The sequence below is a fragment of the Xiphophorus couchianus genome, chromosome 3 (genome assembly GCF_001444195.1).
Source record: "Xiphophorus couchianus chromosome 3, X_couchianus-1.0, whole genome shotgun sequence".
Taxonomy (NCBI): domain Eukaryota; kingdom Metazoa; phylum Chordata; class Actinopteri; order Cyprinodontiformes; family Poeciliidae; genus Xiphophorus; species Xiphophorus couchianus.
The window spans coordinates 6,562,303-6,584,368 of NC_040230.1; the positions used below are offsets into that span (position 1 = coordinate 6,562,303).

Consider the following 22,066-nt stretch of genomic DNA (forward strand, 5'->3'; position numbering starts at 1 on the left):
ATCAAAAGCTGCAAAAAATGAAAGCAGCTGATATAAAAGACCTTTTATTGACCGCTGTACACTGTTGTCCATTCACCTCAGTAATAACGTTTATGTGAGTCAGATTTCACATTCATTTGAGCCAACTCCGCTGAGAAAAATAAAAGCTTTATTGTATTTCAACCCCACAGGCTCTAATTATCGTGATTTTCTGATAAACTGACAGTCCTCTGCTGGGCATCAAACTGAAATGTGTCGTATATGTTGGAGCTTGTTTAATTCCTTTCTGATTGCTGCCTCGGATAACAGAGACATGGATTTTTCAGGTGTCAAATGTGTCTCCGTTCGCGAAGGTCAAGTGTCTGCAGGAACCCGGGGATCACCCTGCAGGACTGCGTTACTGCGCTCAGATAACCCTGCAGGAGAAACGCTGCTGCTCTGACTCACATTTCTCCATGAGCAGCCGCTGGAACTGAGTGGCGCCTAATCCGCAGCTCAGCCTCCTGATGCTGAAACTCTCAATTTACCTCTTTCACATTTCGCTATTTTGATACTTTTGATGTATTGATTGGTGACAGGTGGGAATGCAGAGACTTGCAGAAATAACAGAAGATATTGGATCTGACAAGATCTTTGTCCTCTCAGGGAGTTACACCATATTTAATTTTTTAGTAGAGCTTCTATTTTCAGTATTTAGACATCCGTTGGACGCACAAATATATTCATTCATAATAATGTCTGTACTCAATGTACAATGCCTAGTATTTAAACGTGACAGGCGATTAGTCTTCCTTGAAGAAGAAAGACTATTAGGTCTTCCTTGGGCTATAGAAAATATGTTTGTTACATTTTGTGAAAAAAATCATTCTTAGATAAGATTTTATTTTGGTCAGTTCTGCCTGTTTTTAGCTCCTTTCAGAAAGAGCCTCTGGTCACTTTACATCCAAATAAGCTGCTGGTCAAATCCTCAACTCAACGCTTACAGTTACATGTGCCAACTCATGCACAATTCTACAACCATACATCTTTGAAAAGCAGAACTGGGACCTCCTGCACAACCAGCAAGTGGTTTATGGATGGTAAATCAACAATAAACCACTTGCCTTTTCCAGCAGCCATTGTGTAGCGAATACAGTGGTAAAACCAGCTGACCTAATGGGCTGGAACTCAGCTTGGGTTGCTAGGTAACCAGGCTGGGCTTCCATGTGGTTGCTAGGTAACGAGGTTAGGCTTTGCTGGGGTTGCTGGGTGAGGAGCAAGTCTTGTGACTTAACATCCTGAAGACAATAAAAAAATAAAAAACTATGTATATACAGTATATATATATATATATATATATATATATATATATATATATATATATATATATAAAGTATAGTTATTACTGGGAGAAGGCGGAGGGGCTCAATTTCTTCCCAGTTCATTTGCCTCGTATCAAACTGTCACGACATGGTGACAATTTCAATAAATATGTAAAAAAATTATTATTTTTTAAACATTACACGAAAGCTTTAAGAACATCAGAAAAGGGACGGCACACCACTATTTCTTTTATCTGTATGCGCCAGCGGAGCCCCAGACTGTTTAACATCTTTCCTCTGTTCACGTTATAGAACCGCAGTCTCTCCTTCTGCAAACCACAAATAAAACGGCAGGAATACATTTCATTTTCCACACTCTTAACATTTGTTTCCATCAAAGAACAGACATGTTTTCAAACCTATTAATGCAGAAGGTTAAGAAAAGTTCAAGAAACTTGAAATGGACCCGCAGAGCTTCGCGATCGAACACATTAACTCCTACATTTAGTTTTTTAAATTTAATTCAGCTATGCTTCTAAACTCATTTTGTTTATATTTTAGATGTATTTATTTACTTTATCTAATCAAATTGCTAATATAAGCAGAACATGAACAGATAATCTTTTTAATTATCAGTTGTCAAATAGTTTACATGTAATTTTTTTACATTTCAATGAATCGTTTATTAGTTATTATTGCTTGATTTTATGAATAATGAGATTAGTAACATAACTTGACTTGCTTATTATTTATGCCACATGACAGAAAAGTAAAGCAAAGCAAAAACATTTAGTAGCTGAAGCTTCTACATTTTCTCTTTTTAGTTTTCAAAGTTAAAGCACTCTTTTTTTCTAAGGTTTTAAATTAATTTAGTACATTTTGCTCGCAGCCTATTGTGAAAATGCGTTGTTTGTTTGTCCTGACGCTGAAAATAAGCCTCGTACCGCATGCTGCTGTTTATCAGAGCTTACATGCTTCTTTTCTTCACCACAGAGAGAATCTCTGGTGGGTCCGTTATGCTGCGTTCGCTCATTCATGCCGTCTGGATCCGGCTGTATTGGACATTATTGCTCTGTCCTTAAACTTGTTCTCTTTTCCACTCTAAAGCGGCAGATCAGTCCGTCTGCAGCCCTTTCCCTTGTTCGAGCACTCAGTGTTTACTGAGGCAATAAACATTTAAGTGCTTTACTCAAGGACAGCTGTACTGTCCTCTTGAGGGAAGCACGTTAATGCAACAATGATCTAACTGCCGAAATAACCAGCCTGCTCTGTGTAATGCACTGCAGGCTGATTAAAACCTTAATGGTACTTTTGTTACTGGTCCAAACTCTTATCTGACCCATCCTCTCTTCTCATTGGGTTTGATGATATTGAACGCAAAGGCCTTTGTTTAAAAATAAGCTGCATCGTTCTTATAATAGGATGTGTCAACACTTTTTATGATAAATAAAAGTTACACAAGTATTAAAATTTTCTCTCTTTTTTAACTGAATAAAGAAATCTGTTACAAAAATAATAAAACTGTACAAAAACATGGCTGAAGACATTTATAAACACTGCAAAAACAACATTTTACTAAATATTTCAGTTCTAGTTTCTTTTGCAAATATCTTAGTACATTTAAAATAAGATAAAACTAACTTACAAGTAACTTTTCAGCAAGATATAGGAGCTTGTTTTAAGATGAGTAAAGACTTTAGCTGCTCAATTTCTCCTGGTGGAATCAACCCACTCACTCATTCTTTGGTAACCTAGCAACAACTGCCGAGTAACTGGTGGTTACCTAGCAACGACTTGTTGAGGAACTCGCAAGGTTTCAACCCTGTCACTCATAACTGCTTAAAAATAAAAAAAAACAACTTTGTGAAGTGAAAACTGTGGATAAGACATGAAAGGTCACAGCACCAGTTTGGTAGAATTTCAGATATTTAAGACAAAAAACTAACAATAATTATTTATATAGTGATATGAAATGTTTATTTCGTGAAATGTTTTTCATGTATTAACTTATAACGTGGGAAAAATGTCTCGTTACAAGTTAAATAATCTGCCTTGTCCATCAATATTAACGAATTATTGACTTAAAACAAGCCTCTATATCTTGGTAAAAAGTTTGTAAGTTAGTTTTCTCTTATTCAAGTGAACTAAGATATTTACACTACAAAATAGACCAAAATTACTTCGTAAGATTTTGGGTTTTTGCAGTGTAGATAATGACAAACTTGAGAATTTAATTATTATTTAAATATTTTACTTAAATCTGAGTCACCCTGTAGTAAAAACAGCGACATTTCCTTTAGATTTACCAGACAGTATTGGTATCAGTATTGGATCGGTATGGCTGACACCAGTCTGAAATTCTGGATCAGAAATTAAGCCAGAGGTATTGAAAATTACCAAAAGAAGAAAAATGACAATTTAAGGATGGAGAGTGGACAGGCAGGTAAGCAAACAGATTTTTTTATGTTGCAAAAAATGTTAAAGAAACATAAAATAAAGATGCAACAACCCTAGGAGTTAGTAAAAGCATCAATCTGAGAGCAGTCAGTCAATCCATCACCTCCGTTTTATCTTTTCTCCCAGGTGGTTAATGGAAATTAATTTGCCTTCTCTTTTCATCCTGTGAGCAAAATTAGCTCTGATTAAACTGCTGAAATAATATCTGAGCAGAGATGAGTCAGAGTGTTAGCAGCAGCTGCTTTAAGACCGGCAGCACTCCGGCTCGGTGGCTACATGGCCGATATAAAGACTTCCAGCATGAGGTTCATCTTCCTGCATGCTCAGCCAGACAGCCATATAATTAGATATTGATAGAAGGGCAGTAATTAATGATTAGTCTACCAGCAACATTATCTGGCCTGCAGTTTCATCCGCATGTCCTGGTGCTGATTGAGCCGCGAGGGTCACGGAGACACAGCCAGTCGTTTGTCAAGCTCCTTGACCTGAATCCGTTGTAATGGAATGGAGAAGTAATGGAAAAATCTCCACCTCCTTCCGCGTTTTTAGCCCCAAAATGGCGGCAGGCTGAAGGCTCCTACAGGACCGATGGGGCCAAGAGTCACAGTTCTGTAGGTTTTACTGGCTTTCAGAGAAAAGTGTCTGCACCAAGGCTCAGGAAGGTTTGTAATTTATGGTGAACAAATACAATAACTGTAACTCTGATGAATAAATAACTACAAAAATAGAAGCGCAGGGTTATGTTTGCTGACTATGACGGAGTATTAGAGACACGGTAAGAAAAAATAATAAGTACAACTACGAGAATAAAGTCGTGTGAGAATAAGGACATAATAATATGAGAATAATGTCACAATATTACAAGAATAAAGTTATATTATGAAAATAAAGTCGTACAAGAATAAAGTCAATTATGTGAGAATAAATTAATAATATTACAAGAATAAATTAAGGATATTATAAGAATAAATTAAGGATATTATAAGAATAAATTAAGGATATTATGAGAATAAAGTCGCAATAATGAAAATAAATTAATAATATTACAAGAATAAAATCATAATTATATGAGAATAAAGTCATAATCCGAGAATAAATTCATAAAATTACAAGAATAAATTAATGTTATTATAAGAACAAAGTTATAATATTGTGAGAATAAATCCGTCCGGGAATAAAGTAGAAATTATACGAGAACAAAGTTGTAATATTTTAGTAATATGGCGAGAACATTCATAATATTCATTATGAACAAATGTTGTGAATAATATAGTTATAATAAGATTATAAACATATAAATAAGAGTCATTATATGACTATTATTGAAACACTATCACTTTATTCTCTTATTATTTCAACTTTATTTTTGCACTATGACTATTCTCGTAGTTAAATGTTTTAATATTCTTAGCAAAGCCCTAATACTCCACCGAATCTGACAGCCATCAGGATTTGTAATAATTTAATTTATAGAGCAACAAGTTTCAAGTATTTCTGTTTGTGGGGTGAAACGCTGAAATGGTCTGAATGTGGAGAAGGAGATCCAAAACACCTGGATAAATGTCCCGTTATGAGTGAAATAATCTGCACTATTTTTATCAATAACAAGGGATTATTTTCTTAAAACAAACTCCTGCATCTTGCAGAAATGTCACTTTAGAGTTAGTTTTGTTTTATACTAAGATATTTGCACTAAAAACAAGTCAAAAAAATACTGCAGTGTACAAACATTTTTTTCCACAAATAACCCTTATCTACTGATATTTCTGCCCTGATTGTTTAGTTCTGATGCTTTACACCTCACTCTTTAGGAAGAATCGAAGGAAAAGGTGAGGGATGAAGTGAAGAATGGAAAAGAACGGAGTGATTGTGCTGGTGTTGTTCAGTGAGACAGGCAGGAAACGCAGGCCGAATGCTCCATCTTCCTGCAGGAATACTACACCTCTGTGTGTGAGTGATGGCTGCGCCTCAGCCGGGGTTATGTGTGCGCACCGGTGCATGTAATGAACGCCGTTGTCAGCCCACCTCCTCACCCAGCCACCCGTCTGCACACTGCAAAAACACAACATCTTCCCAGCTATTTTTTTTTTTTTCTCCTACTTTCTACTGAAAATGTCTTAGTACACCTGAAATTAGGGCTGGACAATAAATGATTAACCAATATATATATCACAATAGACACAATAGGTAATACATCTGGCAATATTCAATAAATAGAATATTCACTGAACTCCTATCCAGAACCAAACAGCATTCTGGGAAATGTAGGCAGAGAAAAAGCTTTAGCCCCTTCATCTCTAACTACAAGCTAAGCAAAGTTCTCTGTTGAAAAAGTTAATTTTAATAAGAAGAAACTTGAAAAAACGTCTTCAGCAATTTAACTTGATCTCAGAAGCAAATCCCTCTGTGATATTTTTTACGTTTATTTTACTTTTTGCTGTAATATACAGTTTTTTTTAATATGCATTTGATTGTATTTTTGACACTTTCTGTTATGAAAACTGTATAATTGAAAAAGTACACATTGTTTTATTTTACCAATGTATATATATTTATTTAACTTTTATTTTTTTTTACTAAATTCATTCTACTTTAAAGATTTCAAGACATTGACTGCCATTGTAGTTATTCCTTCTTATTATTTTTTATTATAATATTTTGAATTTGTCATTGAGTTAACGATCCTATATATGTTCATGTTATTTGTATGAAATAAAGTTTAAAAAAAGAAAAAAAAACAAAGCAAAGTTGGTTACTCACTCTTTCGTTACCTAGCAACTCAGTCCTTCTTTGGTTACCTAGCAGCAGCTTCGGGTTTTGCCACCGTCCCTCATAAAAGCTTTAACATATGGTAAATTGAAAACTGTGGATAAAAGAGAAAAAATAGTATTTCAGATATTTACAACAAACTCATATTTATATCGACTGATATGAAACGTTTATATTGATATAGGTTTTTCAATCATATCGTCTTGAAATAAGACAAAACTATCTTACAAGTAACTTTTCAGCAAGATACAGGAGCCTGTTTTAAGTAAATAATTATTTAATATTGATAAAAGAATAATAGTTGCATTGGCAGATTATTTCACTTGTAACATGGGAAAAATGTCTTGTTATAAGTTAAATCATTTGCAAGTGGAATTATCAATATTATAATACATAATAATATCATATTGTAATAATATATATATACAGTATATATATTATAATATATATAATATCAATATTAAGGAATTATTTACTTAAAACAAGTTCCTATATGTTGCTGAAAAGTTACTTGTAAGATAGTTTATCTTATTTCAAGTGCAATAAGATGTTTGCTATAGAAATTAGACTAAAATACTTGGTAATATTTTTTGCTTTTGCAGTGTATGAACATGTTTTTCACAAACAAAGAATATTTATTGATATTTCATGGCCTGTCCTAATTGTTTACTTGAATTTATATTACATGATACTTCAGGTTTAGTTATGATGCTTTGTACCTAGTTAGATGTCACTCTTTGGAAGAAATTAAAGTAAATCAATTAGCCAACTGAACTAGGACTTTTTCATCAATTATAAGGAATTAATTTTTTAAATAAGCTCCTATATCTCGCTGAAAAGTTACTTGTACTAAGATTTTCTTATTTCAAGCGTGCTGAGATATTTCTACAGTAAACTAGACCAAAAATCCTTGGTCAGATTTTATGTTTTTGCAGTGCATCCTGAACCCGACCCCTCAACCGCCCAAACAACAATCTCACAACTCAGCGACGACGACGACAACGATGATGACGATGATGATGAAGATGGCCGTATCTCATTATAATCACGAAGGCAGAGGCCGTCATCACATCCAGGAAGTCGGCTCAGGCTCCTCTGCCGAGTTCATTGCTCACTGGGCTGCAGCCCAGAGGAGGAGCCTGGCCTCCGCCATTTTCATTTGAATAATGGCTGCAGGCTGCTCACCGAAATACATAATAATGACAAATGGGAATTTAAGGACCTATCAGTGGATCCAAGGACAGTGAGCAGTAAAAGATGAAGGGCTGGGAACAGATGTGAGACGGCGCTTCTCGAAGAGAAATGTGAGCAGAAATGTGTGTGCCTCTAAAAACCCAGGAACTGTAAGGTGCTGAAAGCGGCGCCAAGCAGGAAAACGGCCTCCACGACTCAGAGGGTTTTATAACACTGGAGTCGGTTTGCAGATTTTTCCTGTGAAGAGAATTGACAACTAGTGAAGAAAATGAGAAATAGATTTTCTGTTGTCTCTTTTACAATGTTTTTTTTTGGTATAAGTAGATCATTTTTATTATTATTAAAACACTTTTTCTATACCTGCTTTGATTTATTGTGTGATCACAATAATGAAATTGTACTCAAGTATGAGCAGCACGACTTCAACATATTTTTACTTGAGTAAAAGTAAAAAGTGCAAAATAGCGTCCAAGAAATTACTCAAGAGTAAAAACAGTTCAAGATATAAAGTGAGGTAAAAATGTTGTTATTTTAAAGACCAAAATGAAAATAATTAATTTAAAAACACACAAGTCTGATTGACAGCGGTAAGACCCGCCTCCTGGCTCTGATTGGTTGTTTTGCATTGGGATTATTGCGCTTCTTCAGAAAACAATAGCAGATCGGGGAAAAAATGGAGGACATTGATCTTTTCACAGATTATCTGTCTCATATTATACAGTCACAACATGGCGACATTTTTATCAAATATGAAAAAAAATATATTATTATGTTTTTTACATAAATTCTGCAGCTTTAAAGGCAAATTCATACAGTTTATCTGCAAAAACGTGGATTTGGGGTTTAATGAGGAAACTGTGGGTTTACTGGATTATATTTTTGGGTTTCAGTAGGAGTGGATGAATACAAGTGCACACCACACTTTTCAGATCGTAAGCATTATTTTACCACTTTATTACAATTTGTTAAACTTTAAAGCTTGTGGTTGGAATATACCACAAACACAAAATCTTACCAAGTTTTTTAGGGCTAGTTTTGTAGTGCAAATATCTTAGTGCACTTAAATAAACAAAACTAAGATAAAAGCAACTTTTCAAAAGGAGAAAAGTTATTATTATTAACTAATAATTATTACTTATTATTAAGTAAATAATTCCTTAATACAGATAAGAAAGTACTAGTTAAACTGGCAGATTATTTAACTTTAACATGGGAAAAATGTCTTGTTATAAGTGAAATAATCTGTCAGTGGAACTAGTAATATTTTATCATGATTAAGGAATTGTTGATGTAAAACAAGCTGTTTTATCTGGATGAAAAGTTATTTGTAAGTGAATTTTGTTTTATTTTAAGTGTACTAAGATATTTGCAGTAGAAATTAGACCAAAAGCACTTGGTAAGATTTTGTGTTTGTGCAGTTAAGAAAATTTATGTGTCAACACCCCAGAGCAGACAAAAGGTCTTTTTTTTTTGATTTTACATTAACTTTTACGATGCAGACTCTTGTTGGCATAAATAATTACTATTAAGAGGCCAGAGTAAGCTCAGTTAAGACCTTGTGCTTTTATTTATGCTTAGGTCCGCTGAATAATTGACTGGATACATCTAATGCAGCTATCAGACTCCAGAGATGTGCTGCTGAAATGTCAACACATTTCCACCCAATTAGCCCTTTTTATTGCACATGAACTCTTTAGAGTTATAGGCTACACAGCAGAAAGGAAAACTTTCTCTCTGCCAGGGAAACCGTCACACAGGATGATATCAGGACTGCAGATCAAATGCTTAAAAAGTTTAAAATTCACATTTAAAAGCTGGGGGAGTTCTGTTGCTGTTTTGTCTTTCGAGCGATATCGTCAAGAAGAAAAATACATCTTTAAAGTGTCTCAGCGTGCCTCATTTGTTCCAGAAATGGGCTCGTTTAATTCCTGGCAGCTGTGCCGTGAAACCAAAAGCTGTTCCATCAAAGTCTCAGTGCCTGCAAAGCTCAACTTGGACAAGAGCCTCATAAGCCCGCTCGGGGTAATGCTGGCAGCGCATATGGATTCCATATGGACGGCTCTCTGGGCCGTAACAAGCTGAGGTGATGGAAAGCCTCGCAGCGCCAGCACGTCCAAACTCTCCTCCTGACCCTCTGAGCCAAACGCGGGCCGAGGCTCCGAATCCAAACCAGCAGGAACTCTCACTGATTACGGGTCAGCTCTAATTGTTCGGGTTGAGTACATTTGGAAGAGTGTTTCTTGTCTGGAAGAACACGAGAGAAAGTGCTTCAAAGATTGATTTTTAACCGCCTCTGGGCAAAATGGCTGGGGAAGTGAGTAGAGTGGCTGCAGGGCTCTTAAGTTTTCTTCTTCTTTACTAGAAGAACGGTGAACGGGGCGGTGGAAAAGTCGCGTTTAACTGTATTTCTAAACATTAAATACATTTTACAAATTCGACAACGATTACTCAATTTCCTGTTCTTGTTAAATCATGAATCAACTGTGAATAGTTTTGTTTTTGTGAAAACTTAAACCAAACCTGTTTAAAAAGAAATGCTGACAAACAAAAACATAAAGTCTGTCTCACATTTTCCAAATACCATCTTGGTGATTCCAAAGACACAGGGGCGCATCTAAAGTTCAATTTAGATTAAATTAAAATTTAATCTAAAATAATTTAAGTCTTAGATTACAATAAACATTGAATAACAAAACCATTTATTTAAAACAAACAAAGCACATGGATCTGTTTAACATTTGAAAACTATGAAGTATATTTATTTGTTACAAGATTAGCCTGTTTAGCTTAGCCTATCTTAACTTAATACAACTTTATTTTGGCGCTGTTATGTTATGCATGAGCATAACAAGCGTTTTGAAAAAGATTTACCCAAATTCTGTTCTAATAAGTAGAAAGAAATCTGAAATTTTGATATTTCTTGGAAATTTTTGAGTTCCAAAAGTCAAACTTTTTCATTTTTGAAACTCTGAAAATTTCCAATTATTTTTTCCTAGAAAATTTCTGAGATTAATCTCAAAATTCCAGATTATTCTTTCTAGCATTTTTAATCTAAACATGTCAGAATTTTTTTTAGCAGAAATGTACTCCTCTTTTTTTCATCTACATTGCCCCGAATACATTTTCACAGTATTTATATGTTATATTTATTAGGCCAATTTTCTTTACTCAGAGGTTATTGAGTGTAATTTCTAATTAATTAGATGCCAGTTGTAGCCTTCAGCGTCTTTGTCAACTTTGACACCTTCCACTTGTACTCAAACCCTGCTGTCGGGGCTAAAGGTCTCCCTCATTCATCAGGAGATTCATGCCATCCCACAAAGTGCTGCATATGGAGGAAAATTTGCAGTGCAGGCAAATCAAAAGTGGAGGAGAAAAACAGAGGCGGTATTAGAGCTGCAAACATGGGATGTGATCTACAATCTGCATCGCTGTCAGAAATGTGATGATCAAAACAGAAAGCTTGGAGCTTTACAACCAAGAGGATCGGAAAGATTCATTTGTGCATGGTGTGGGATGATGTTATGGGAAGAGGGATTTTCCTGGGAGGGAAGTTGCATCTGCTCCAATTAGTTTTCACTTCCATCATTCAGATTTCCTCTTCACTTTCACGCTCGAATCTCAGTTTGGAAATATTCTCCATGACTGTGTTTATATTTGTTTTCCTACGAAAAAAAACTTTAAAAATAAATCTTGCTTCAAGTTTACTACAATTCCTGAAACCAAAACTGTTATTTCACAGAAGTCAGTTTTTCCTGACTTAATTTAAAGATGGAAATGTGAAGGAGGCAACTACTGCAGGAAAATGCAAACTACAGCTTTCTTTCTTGAAGCAACATAGAAATTTGTAACTTATTTTTAAAATATTTTAAAGGCTTTTTTTAACAGAACTTGGCAGAAAGTTTATGTTTTTTTGTATCTGGAAAATTCCATGTTGTTACCTAGCAACCCCAGCGGAACCCAGCCCCATTACCTAGCAACCAAAGCTGGGCACCAGCTTTGGTTGCTAGGTAAGCTGGTAGGCCAGCTGGTTTTACCTCAATATGCGCTGTAAAATAGCTGCGTTTCCATTAACTGCAGAACTGCACGAATTGAACTTACGAAAATAAATCTGCTTAGTGGAAAAATGTCAATTTAGAAAAAACATTCGTGTTTAGATAAAAAGTTGCTGCGTTAGGGTGATGGTGGTTTGTCAGCCGTATCGAAATAGACGTATTTCGCAAAACTGCAATGGACTTTTTTCACGTCATAATAATAGTCACATAATAAACATCCGGATGTTACTACTGGCGGAAACACTGAAGAAGACGACAGGAAGTGGTAGGAGGATAACAGGGTTTTTTTTTGTATCTGTAACAGCGCGCACTACATTTTCCCCAAAAAGTCGCATTCGTAGCCGCTCCCAAGTATAGCAAGATAAATCCATAAAATGTCTGTTTTGAAGGCTGATACATGATAAGCGCCAAATATCTCATGCAACTGCTTACATTTGCCATAATTTCTAATGACTTATTGCGTGTGATTTTAAATTAATTAAAACACAAAAGTAACCACAAAGCAAAATGGAAAAAGCCTAACATTAACATAAAATCAAAGAGAACAGAACATAAGAAATAACTCAAACACGCAACACAAAGGAATGAACAAATATGAAGTGACAATAATATAAGCAGAGAACAAACAAAATAAAAGCCAAACATTAATGAATCATGACAGCTGCATTCTGCAGGAAGTTCAATGATGAACTTCAGAAGTTATTTTCTCTTTCTCCATGTTTAGGACATCGTGAAAACATTTATCAGAGCACCATGAGTTAGCAGCAGGCAATACTAATAAACTCCATGTGTGTCCTTATGAAGAACGGAGCCATGAATAAAAGGTGCTGCAAGAGCAACTTCTTTAATGAACCGGCAGCAATTTTGATGATAATCTGTGTACTTTGCAGTAGATGGAGCACAAATCACTGAGGCTAAAGTCTGTCAGATTTAACAAACTGACTCAGAGACCAGGATTAGACTGAATGGTTGGACCAAAACGCAGGTGGAGAAACAGAAACCAACAAATGCTACGCAAACACAGTTAATGGCCCAAATCAGCAAGAATAAATCCGATCTGGGCCGTTTCCATATGTGGTTCTAATTCGGATCCACTAGTTTTCAAACGACCTGCCTTCTGAACAGTATTGTCGCATTTTATCCGACTTCTACGTCATTGATGTGAAACATGCGTCATAATTCTGCACCAGAAGAAGCCAGACTCATTAAAATAAATAATAGCTGAAAATTATGATTATGAACTTATGAAAGAATGTCACTGAAGCGCATCACAATCAGGCAACTCCTGGTTCTGACAACACATCCAAACAGACTTCTATACAGAAGTTGCAGTCAATGCTATACAAAAAGCCATTGCTATTTGTTGTTCTTTCTTTTTATTAGCTTCCTTCATCAGGTTATGATCTGGTGACAATACTATCAGCTCCGTTGCTGAAGAAAGTTTAAAATCAATCCATGAATGGCTCCATATATTATTACTTCTGTAAACAGTGCGAAGGTGCTGACGTCTAGATTTTAGATAAAAGCCCTAAACTGTATAACAATATTCCAATAGTTTAATAACAAACAATATAAATGTAATGAAGCTGTCAACCAAAATTGAGAAAGTTCATGTTCGTTACATTTTTTGTCCACAAAATCAGTCTTAGATAATCATATTCTAGTCTGGTCAGCTCTGCCTAATTTGAGCTCCTGTCAGAATGAGACACTTTTAGGGCCTTTGTCACTTTAAATTCAAACAATCTGATGCTGGCCACGACCCCCAAGTCAACGTTTAAACTTGCACGTGAAAATGGCTGCAAACAGATGGGCAATTATACAACCATATAACTTTGAAAAGCAGAAGTGGAGCCTCCAGCACAACCAACAAGAGAACAGCAAGTGGTTTCAGGATGGTAAGTCAACTAGGAAACATCTGTCTTTTCCAGCAGCCATTGTACCAAACCAGCTGACCTAACATCCTGGAATTCAGCTGGGTTACTAGGTGACAGGTTGAGCTTCGCTGGGGTTGCTAGGTAACAGGCAGTGGCTTTTAAAACAGCTAATTTTCCGGATAACAAAAAACATTAAGTTATTGCCAAGAACAGTGCTTGTGCTGTTTTTAGAAGCAGAAACCCAAATGGAAGTACAAAACGTGCAAAATGTGAATTTTGCATAACACGTCCCCTTTAAACATGGCAACACCGGAAGGTGTCAAGGCTACCTTTGGGGTTTTGTTTGGAGGAACTGCCAACAGTAGACAGCAATGTCTTAGTTTTATGAAAGACAGCTCATTCCCAATCTGTCAGCCCACCACGGGCATCAACGCGCATAAACAAATCATTATCCTGCCAGGAGGAACGCACGGCTACACACACAACCAGGATCAAAATTGAACAGATTATCCCTTAAGAATATAAATTGTCTGTGAGATATTTTCCAACAAGTCTGTCAAAGAAATCAGTTTTCATTTCTCATCCTGAGCAGATTAAATTGCAGATAAAATTAAAATGTAAACACGTTTAATGAAACTGCGGCTGCAGTAAATAACTCTGTTGTGCATGGGAACGGCACCAGTCAGAAAACAGTAACTCACCCGGATGGCTGACATGACTCATAGAAAAATAATTTAATTCTGAACGGGCATTTACGGAGACAGAAACAATCGAAGTCTTGAGGGCTTCCCAGAAGTCTGGAGCTGGCATCCATTAGATTCAGTAGATTCTGCTCTTTGGTACTGGCAATGCCCCCAGACGGGTCTCATTACTAATCTGTGACAGATCTGAGCTTTATGAGGATTACATAATGTGCCATCATTAGTCATGTTCCATGAGTTACATGTTGGGCTAAATGTTCGCACTAACATGGGACTGGAAAATCTGCACCGACCTGAACAGAACCAAAAAAAAAAGGATCCCCATGACTTTCCTCCATTTTTACCCACAAACAGACTTTAATGGCATTTTTGGCACCAAGAGATCCATTCAGGGTTGAAATTCATCTCAGAGCGGGTCATGCTTGATGAGGCATACGTTTTAGTTTTCTGAGAAATATTCTCTGTCAAAGGAAGAGTCATTAGAGAAACTGGGAACATTTAAAGATTAACCAGCATAATTTATATTATTCGCACGGTTGCTGACCATAAGAAAGGTAATTTCTGAATTTCTGCAAATGTCAAATTAGATTTTCTTCATGTTTAATGTGCAGAGAAAGGTTCTACTCACAGAATAAATGTTTCCCCACTGTTAATGGTTCCTTAGCATCACTGCACTAAAAAAATGGGACTTTCCCGGACCATGATTACTGTAATTTAAAAGAATGTCACAACTGCTATTGTGGTTTTTGCTCAAAATTCCCCTTGTCACTAAATTTATTTAGACGAGACATTCAATTCCAACTTTGTTCCCCATACTTTTGGCTTTGGTTTGTTAAATATTTAGAAAGGTTTTGATTGTGAATTAGTAAAGAAAACACACTTCAGTCCTTATTTACTGCATACATACAAATATTACCAATTCATATCCAATCAAATTCAGTATTGCATAAACCCAGACTTGACATAAATAACTTAGGATTGCAAAGTTTAGAGATATTACAGCAAAATTTGTTCTTTTGGTCACAAATCTTCCCTCCTTAATTAAACTGATGACATGTTGACTCCTCGCCAGGGTTTTAAAAAGAAAAAATGAAAAAGCACCAGGAATATTATTTCCTGATCTCCAGCTGAGTGTAAATTTGGCTTGAAATTATCTGCAGAATTAACCTTAAGTTGATATTGGTGAGACTTTATTATGCAAGAGGTGGGAAAAACTGGAATAATTTAAATAGTTAATGTTAAGAAATAGTTTCGTTATATTCGTTAAAATACAAAGTAAGAAAAACACAGTAGGGTGCAAGTTATGATGAGTTTGTGGCGGATACAATGTATATATTTCACACCCAAATGTAGACTTTTACTGTGAAGGGGAGAAGGTGAAGGGAGGAGACACCAATGGTTGTATTTCATTCTATTTTTGGTTTTGGTTGGAAGACAAGACTGTCATTATTAAACTAATACATGTTTATAAAACATAACAAAACAGAGTATCTTAGGTTGCTGAATACAAACATAAAAGATGAAAACTGTAAAATATGTCCAACACTTAATTCCCCATGTACAGAAGTACCGTCTGTAGTTGCTCTTGAAGGAAAGTTAAAACGTCACTCCATAAAGTGAATTAACTCACCACAGCCCTCAAGATCAACGTTGTTTTTTCCCCCCATCATGTCACAATTCTACGTCATGTAGCAAGGCTGAATGAAGGACTATTTAAGTGAAACTTGATGAGTTTGTTGAGTGTTTATATTTCAAAACAAAACCGCATAAAGTACATTTTCCATCCCACACCGGACTCCGTTTGGACCGTTTCTGTTTACCGTTAGAGATGGCCCGACGCCATCTTTAATTTCTGTGTCAACGGCCCGCTTCAGGATGATCAGGTTTTTTTTGTTGTTGTTCTTTTTTTTAAGTTAATTGACTGGAACTAATTTAGTCTAATGTAACAGGTTAATTATATCACTTTTAGTCAAGCTTAGAATTCCACCAAATAAGTCATTATTTGTTAAGTAAATTAGTTAATTATATTTAACTAATTTACTCACTGCTCACCTGTTTGAAGTGAGCAGTGAGTATTTCCTATTGCACTTGAACGCACCTCACGCAGCGTACTCACGTAGCCTGATACGTGACTGCGTATCATGCGCTGGGCTAGCAGGAGGTAAGAAGTGCTACACTCTCGGTCCAGATGTAAAAGTTTTTCTTGGTTAACTCACATTTCATAAGTTATATATTTGTAATTGTGTTTGAAGGGATGTCTTTTGTTTAACCGTGGTATGTTATATGGTCTACATGAGCCGAAATTAGATTTTATTTAAATGTACATTAAGCTAATGCTAGTTCCTGTGTTACAGTTTTGTAACTGACTTACCTTAGCTGGATTTCACGCAGTTGTGGCGGGTTTTTCGTGGTTGTTTGTTTCTATTTTTTATTTATTTTGGGGTTTATTTTCTTGCAAAGGAGGGTGTTTTGGACCTTGGAGTGCTCACTGCTGTTTCTATTTGATATCTCAAACAGACAAAATCAAAGACGGTCTACCCAGATCAGGCCCCTGTTCATCTTAACACACCAATAGAAAGACACAACGCAGAGTTGAAACTTGGACTGGTCACACTAATAACCAAATAACTGTAAGTTGATAAATTGTTGCATCCCTCTCACACAACCATTCTAAAATAAAATAATTTCAGTCCAGCACGTTTTAATCATCCGGCCCCAAATATGGATTAACTGAGATCTTGCTACCCCGTCTTTACTCTCACCCTAACCTGCAGCGTTGTTCAGCTTACACATCTAAAAACAACATCAGAAATGGATAATTGAAATCCTGCCACCTCCCATTGATTCCCCCATTACTCAGCCTTCAGATAAGGATCGCAGGTCAGGATCAGCTCGGATAAAGACAGAGGACGACATTATTCAACAGTGTGAATAATTGAGCAGCCTTGCAATCACTTTCCGGAAAGGAATGGGAAGATCACGGCAACGATCAGGCTTATCACATGGCGCCGCGGGTCTGTAACCTCTGACAGAGATGTCTGCCTTGCTGGTGTGTTGGAGACGGGTGATAGAGGAAAGGTACATCGTCCATCATCATGCAGAGAAGTCAGAAGAACCTTCATATCAGCGGGATGCATAAAGGTGACCTATTATGTTTTCTTAAATCATTTAGGACAGGTCTATGGGATAAAACATGTTCATGAAATTTTTTGTGCAAATCATTCTTAGATAATGAGGATTTAGTTTGGTCAGTTCTGCATATTTTGAGGTCCTTTCAACTGTCCCCGTCTCTTCTGCAAACAGATGCCCAATTATACAACCGTACATCTTTGAAAAGCAGATTTGGAGCCTCCTGTATAATCAACAAGCATGCAGCAAGTAGTTTCTGAATGATATGTTGACAACTAAACACTTGTCTTTTCCAGCAACCATTGTACAGTGCATAGAGCGATAAAACCATCTCTGGAATTCAGCTTGGGTTGCTAGGTAATGGTGCTGGGCTTGGCTGGCGTTGCTAGGTAACGACGCTCTGCCCTTCAATTGTGACTCAACATCTGGGAGATTTTTGAAGCGGCTAATTTTCCAGACACCAAAAAACAGCTGGGTGTTTTTCGTTTTGTTTGTTTTAAGCGCTTTTGCTGTTTTTAGAAACAGTTGAGACCCAAATGGAAGTATAAAAATGTAAAAAATTTGCATTTTAAATAAATAACGTAAGAAGGCAGATGTTAGAGGGATCTTCCAACATTTTGCCATTTTCTTGAAAGCGAGCAGACTTTCTTATGATCTTTTAAAGGACTCTTAATCAATAGTTCTTGTTGCTTCCTGAAGGTTTTACCACCGTCTGGGTCTCTGGAAGCATCACTGTGCCTCAGAAAGCCATTCCTTCCCCTTTTCCACATTACAACCTCACCTAATTGGCAAATAGAGCCCACCTGCGTGTGATTTAATCCCAGCATGGATCCCGCTGTTCTGGGAAGGTCTCAGAGGTTTGTTAGAGAACATTAGTGAGCAAACGGCATCATGAAAACTGAGGAACAGAGCAGGAATAAAACTGGAGACGTTTAGAGCAGGGATAAGAAATGAAGCAATGTTCCAAGCTGTGAATATCTGAAGGAGGACTGTTCAAATGGACTAAAAATTAAAAGAGTAAAACAAAACAAAACATTTCCTTTCTCCTAAACTAATGGATTAAAGCATTAATTAAAAGGCCCATTGTTAAAAGAAAGTAATAAAAAGTAATTTATGTAGGGGACAGGAGTGAAGTGGGCCCCCACCTTCTTCAAACCTATCAAAATGGTTTCAAACGTTGTGCTACGTTTGTGCAGCAAAAATTTTCGTTTGTGCCGCTATCATTTTAAAGATATTAAGAAATGTTTCCAGGGGTCATGACAGGTCAACCATTCTTCAAATCAGACAAAATTGGTGTCAGTCAACTCGTCTACATTTGTGCAACAAAATGTTTTGTTTGTGCTGCTTTTCCTTTTTAAGATATTAATAAAAGTTTAAAGGTCAACCAGCCTCACCACTTTTACTAAATCAAAAAATTTTGTATCTATCAACTCGGCTACGTTTGTGCAGCAAAAAATGTAATTTGTGCAGTTATCATTTTAAAGATAATAGTAATAAAAATGTTCTCCAGAGGTCATCAAAGGTCAGTGAAAATCTGTTCATGTTGGAACTGTGAATTTTATTTTTAAAAAATGCTTAGGTGCTGACAAACCAGCACAAACTTAGCTGAGTTGATTGACACTAAATTAGTTTATTTTGGAAATGTAAGTGGCGGGAGACGTTTGGCCACAGGTGACCTCTGATGACCTGGAAACATTTTTAGTATTATCTTTAAAATGGTAGCGACACACAAAAAACGCTTGAGACCAACTTCACTCAGGTGGAAGAAGGTGCTCTGTTAGATGAACATTGAGCTTTTTGAACCTTCATATGAAACCTTATGGTTTTGAGAAATCTGCACTGCAAAATACAAAATCTTACAAAGCGATTTTAGTGTATTTTCTTGTGTAAATAACTTAGTTCACTTGAAATAAGACAAAACTAACATACAAGTAACTTTTCAGCAAGATATAGGAGTTTGTTTTAAGTCAATAATTCCTTAATAATGGTGAAAAAGGGCCAGTTGAACTGGTAGATTAATTCATTTCTAACATGGGAACATTAATTTTTTAAGTGAAATAATCTGAGAGTGGAATTAGAACTTAAACTTAAAAAAAATCAATATTAAGGAATTATTGATTTAAAACAAGTTCCCGTATCTTGTTAAATATTTAGTTGTAATTTAGTTTTGTCTTATTTCAAGTATACTAAGATATTTACACTAGGAACTAGACCAAAAAACCTTGCTAAAATGTTCAGTTTTTGCAGTGTAACACAGCACATCAACCAGAATACATGATGGACAGAGATTCTCCTTCAGTTTAACGTTTAGAATAAAGCATCGTAATGTGTGACCACGGCCTACTCAAAGTCCAAACCCAAAACCATTTGAGAGAGTGACAGAAAACATATTTTCTCTGTTGAATTTAATTGAACTTGAGCTATTTTGCAAAAATAAATATTCAAAAATGGGTAAACAATACATTAAATAATAATAAACTGAGGTTGTTTATTGGTGTATCAGTGGTGATTTTCTTCTTCAAACTCTCATTGTTGGTCAAAAGTGTTAAATAAATGACGGACATTTTTAGATTGTATTTAGTTATAACGTTTATTTAAATAATCCAGAGTAAATGTTTTACATAACTCCCTTTATTTATGCTGCTAATCTGCAGAACAGCAGAGGGAAGGCTTGTTTTTCCCGCCTGTGTTTCTGAATTTCTCATAATGAAGTGCTCAAACCCTAACAGGGATTTCTCTGATCGGATTAGTTGTTTGATTTGAGAAATCAGCTGCAGGCCTTCTTTGATTTTTTTATTTTAAGCCGCTGACATTTTGTGTTTGCTGCGATGCTTACAGTTAACACCGATCATCAGCAGTTATTCTGCTGGAACTTATGCGATCCGTCACTTGTTGTTGAGTTGTTGTTTGACTTGAGGGCAAGATTTTACGTCAAGTTTTTGTAAACGAGGCGGGAGCTCAACACTCGAACGGAGCAAACTGTAGAGCAACAATCACGGTTGAGTGGCGGCAGGAAGTGAAAAGTTTGTAGTTTAATTTGCAGTTGGAGAACAGCGGTTATTCTGCAGATGGCGGTTTTGAATTTAAACGGGGAGCATTTGGTCTATCTATATGTTAAGTGGGTTTCATGGTTAAAGAGGCCGGCTGTGACCTCAGCGCTTGGTTTATCCGACCAGCAATTCAGAGACAGATCGACTTTTTTCAGCCTTTTACACTGCAGAAATGCTTCATCGGCATAAAAACCGGGTGAAATTGTTACAATAAAAGCAGAAGTGTCCAGATTTTGTGCCAGAATTATTCAATCAAAAATATTTGTGGGTCAAGAAAATGTAAAAAAATCTAAAATAAAGGAAATAAAGTTGATCTTTTATTTATTTTTTGTAGGAAACCATTATTTATTCATTGTAGATCCAAAGTTTAAAAAGGATTTTGCACATTCGGTGTATTAAAAGAAAATCAGTTATAAGAAAAGTAAACATGGCTCTACATGCTATATAATTATAAAAAAACTATATGAGTACTAATTTTACCCTGATTCAAATAAAAAGTTTACATCCGCATTAACCGCCTGCGCTGGCCAAATTTTCATAATTCTTGAATTGCAGTTGGGGCCACACAAATCTAGTCTAAGGGCCACAATTGGCCCCCGAACCACACGTTGGACACCCCAGAGTTAAACGGATTAAAATTGCTCCTTGGAATAGAGGTAAAATAGAAAAAAAAAACACCCTCAAGACATATGTAGCCAGCAAACATTGCTATATTTGGGACTAAATATTTTAGCTAGTGAGGCAAATATTTGGTTCCAAATTGAATATTTAGTCAGAAGAAAGTAAATATTTTGTTTAGAAAAAGCTCACAACGCCCAGCTTTTAGTTTGTAGTCCACTTCTGCTTATCAACCACTTAAGCTTGCCACTTTAATATTTAGCTTGAAACTGTGAAATTTATAAGTAAATGAATAATATGATGAAAATCAGACTTAAAAAAGGAACCCCATTATTTTAATCCTATGACAAGCTAAATAACTAAGATTATTGTAGTTAATTTTTTAAAGTGTGACTTTACAAATTATTCCAGGTACGTTTTTACCTTTTTGGTTTTAGCTTATTGGTTGCCATTGACATACAAATACTAAGACCAGCATCCAAATATTATTTGCGCATTACTTTTTGAATCTGAACTATTTTTAATAATTGTGTGCCATTTATTATGTTGTAATTTATTTGTTATTATTATATTTTACCTTTTGTGTGAATTTGCATGCTTACTTTTTGTCTTTTTGCTGCTGCTTCTCTGAATTTTCTCACTGAGAAGCAGGTAAAAATATTTCTATTCTGTGACACACTGCAAGAGAGAAGTAACTTTAAAGCTCACGCCTGAAAAAATTAAAGTAAACACAGATTTAGCTCATAAAAACAGCATTCCACTCGAACCAAGGGGATTCGGCTACCCTTCAAAGGACACGAAAATTGTTTGTGGATTTTTAAGATCTTATAAATATAGATTTTTTTTTGGTCACTCTTTTTGTGTCATTGGTCTTTCAAAAATCAATAAAATCTAATAAACAGTCTCTTCTCCCTGGATTTGTGCTGAACTCCAGTGTCA

The 22,066-nt window shown here is 35.8% G+C and overlaps 2 long non-coding RNA genes across 2 annotated transcripts; both read left to right on the plus strand.

Annotated features, from left to right (window-relative positions):
- Positions 1–986: 986 nt before the first annotated feature.
- Positions 987–18,849, plus strand: LOC114142215 (uncharacterized). The gene is made up of 3 exons (XR_003594976.1): positions 987–1,101; positions 3,590–3,592; positions 18,839–18,849. It is a non-coding gene; the product is annotated as an uncharacterized LOC114142215 (long non-coding RNA).
- Positions 16,464–17,460, plus strand: LOC114142214 (uncharacterized). Its single transcript, XR_003594975.1, has 3 exons — positions 16,464–16,520; positions 16,848–16,960; positions 17,105–17,460. It is a non-coding gene; the product is annotated as an uncharacterized LOC114142214 (long non-coding RNA).
- Positions 18,850–22,066: the final 3,217 nt, after the last annotated feature.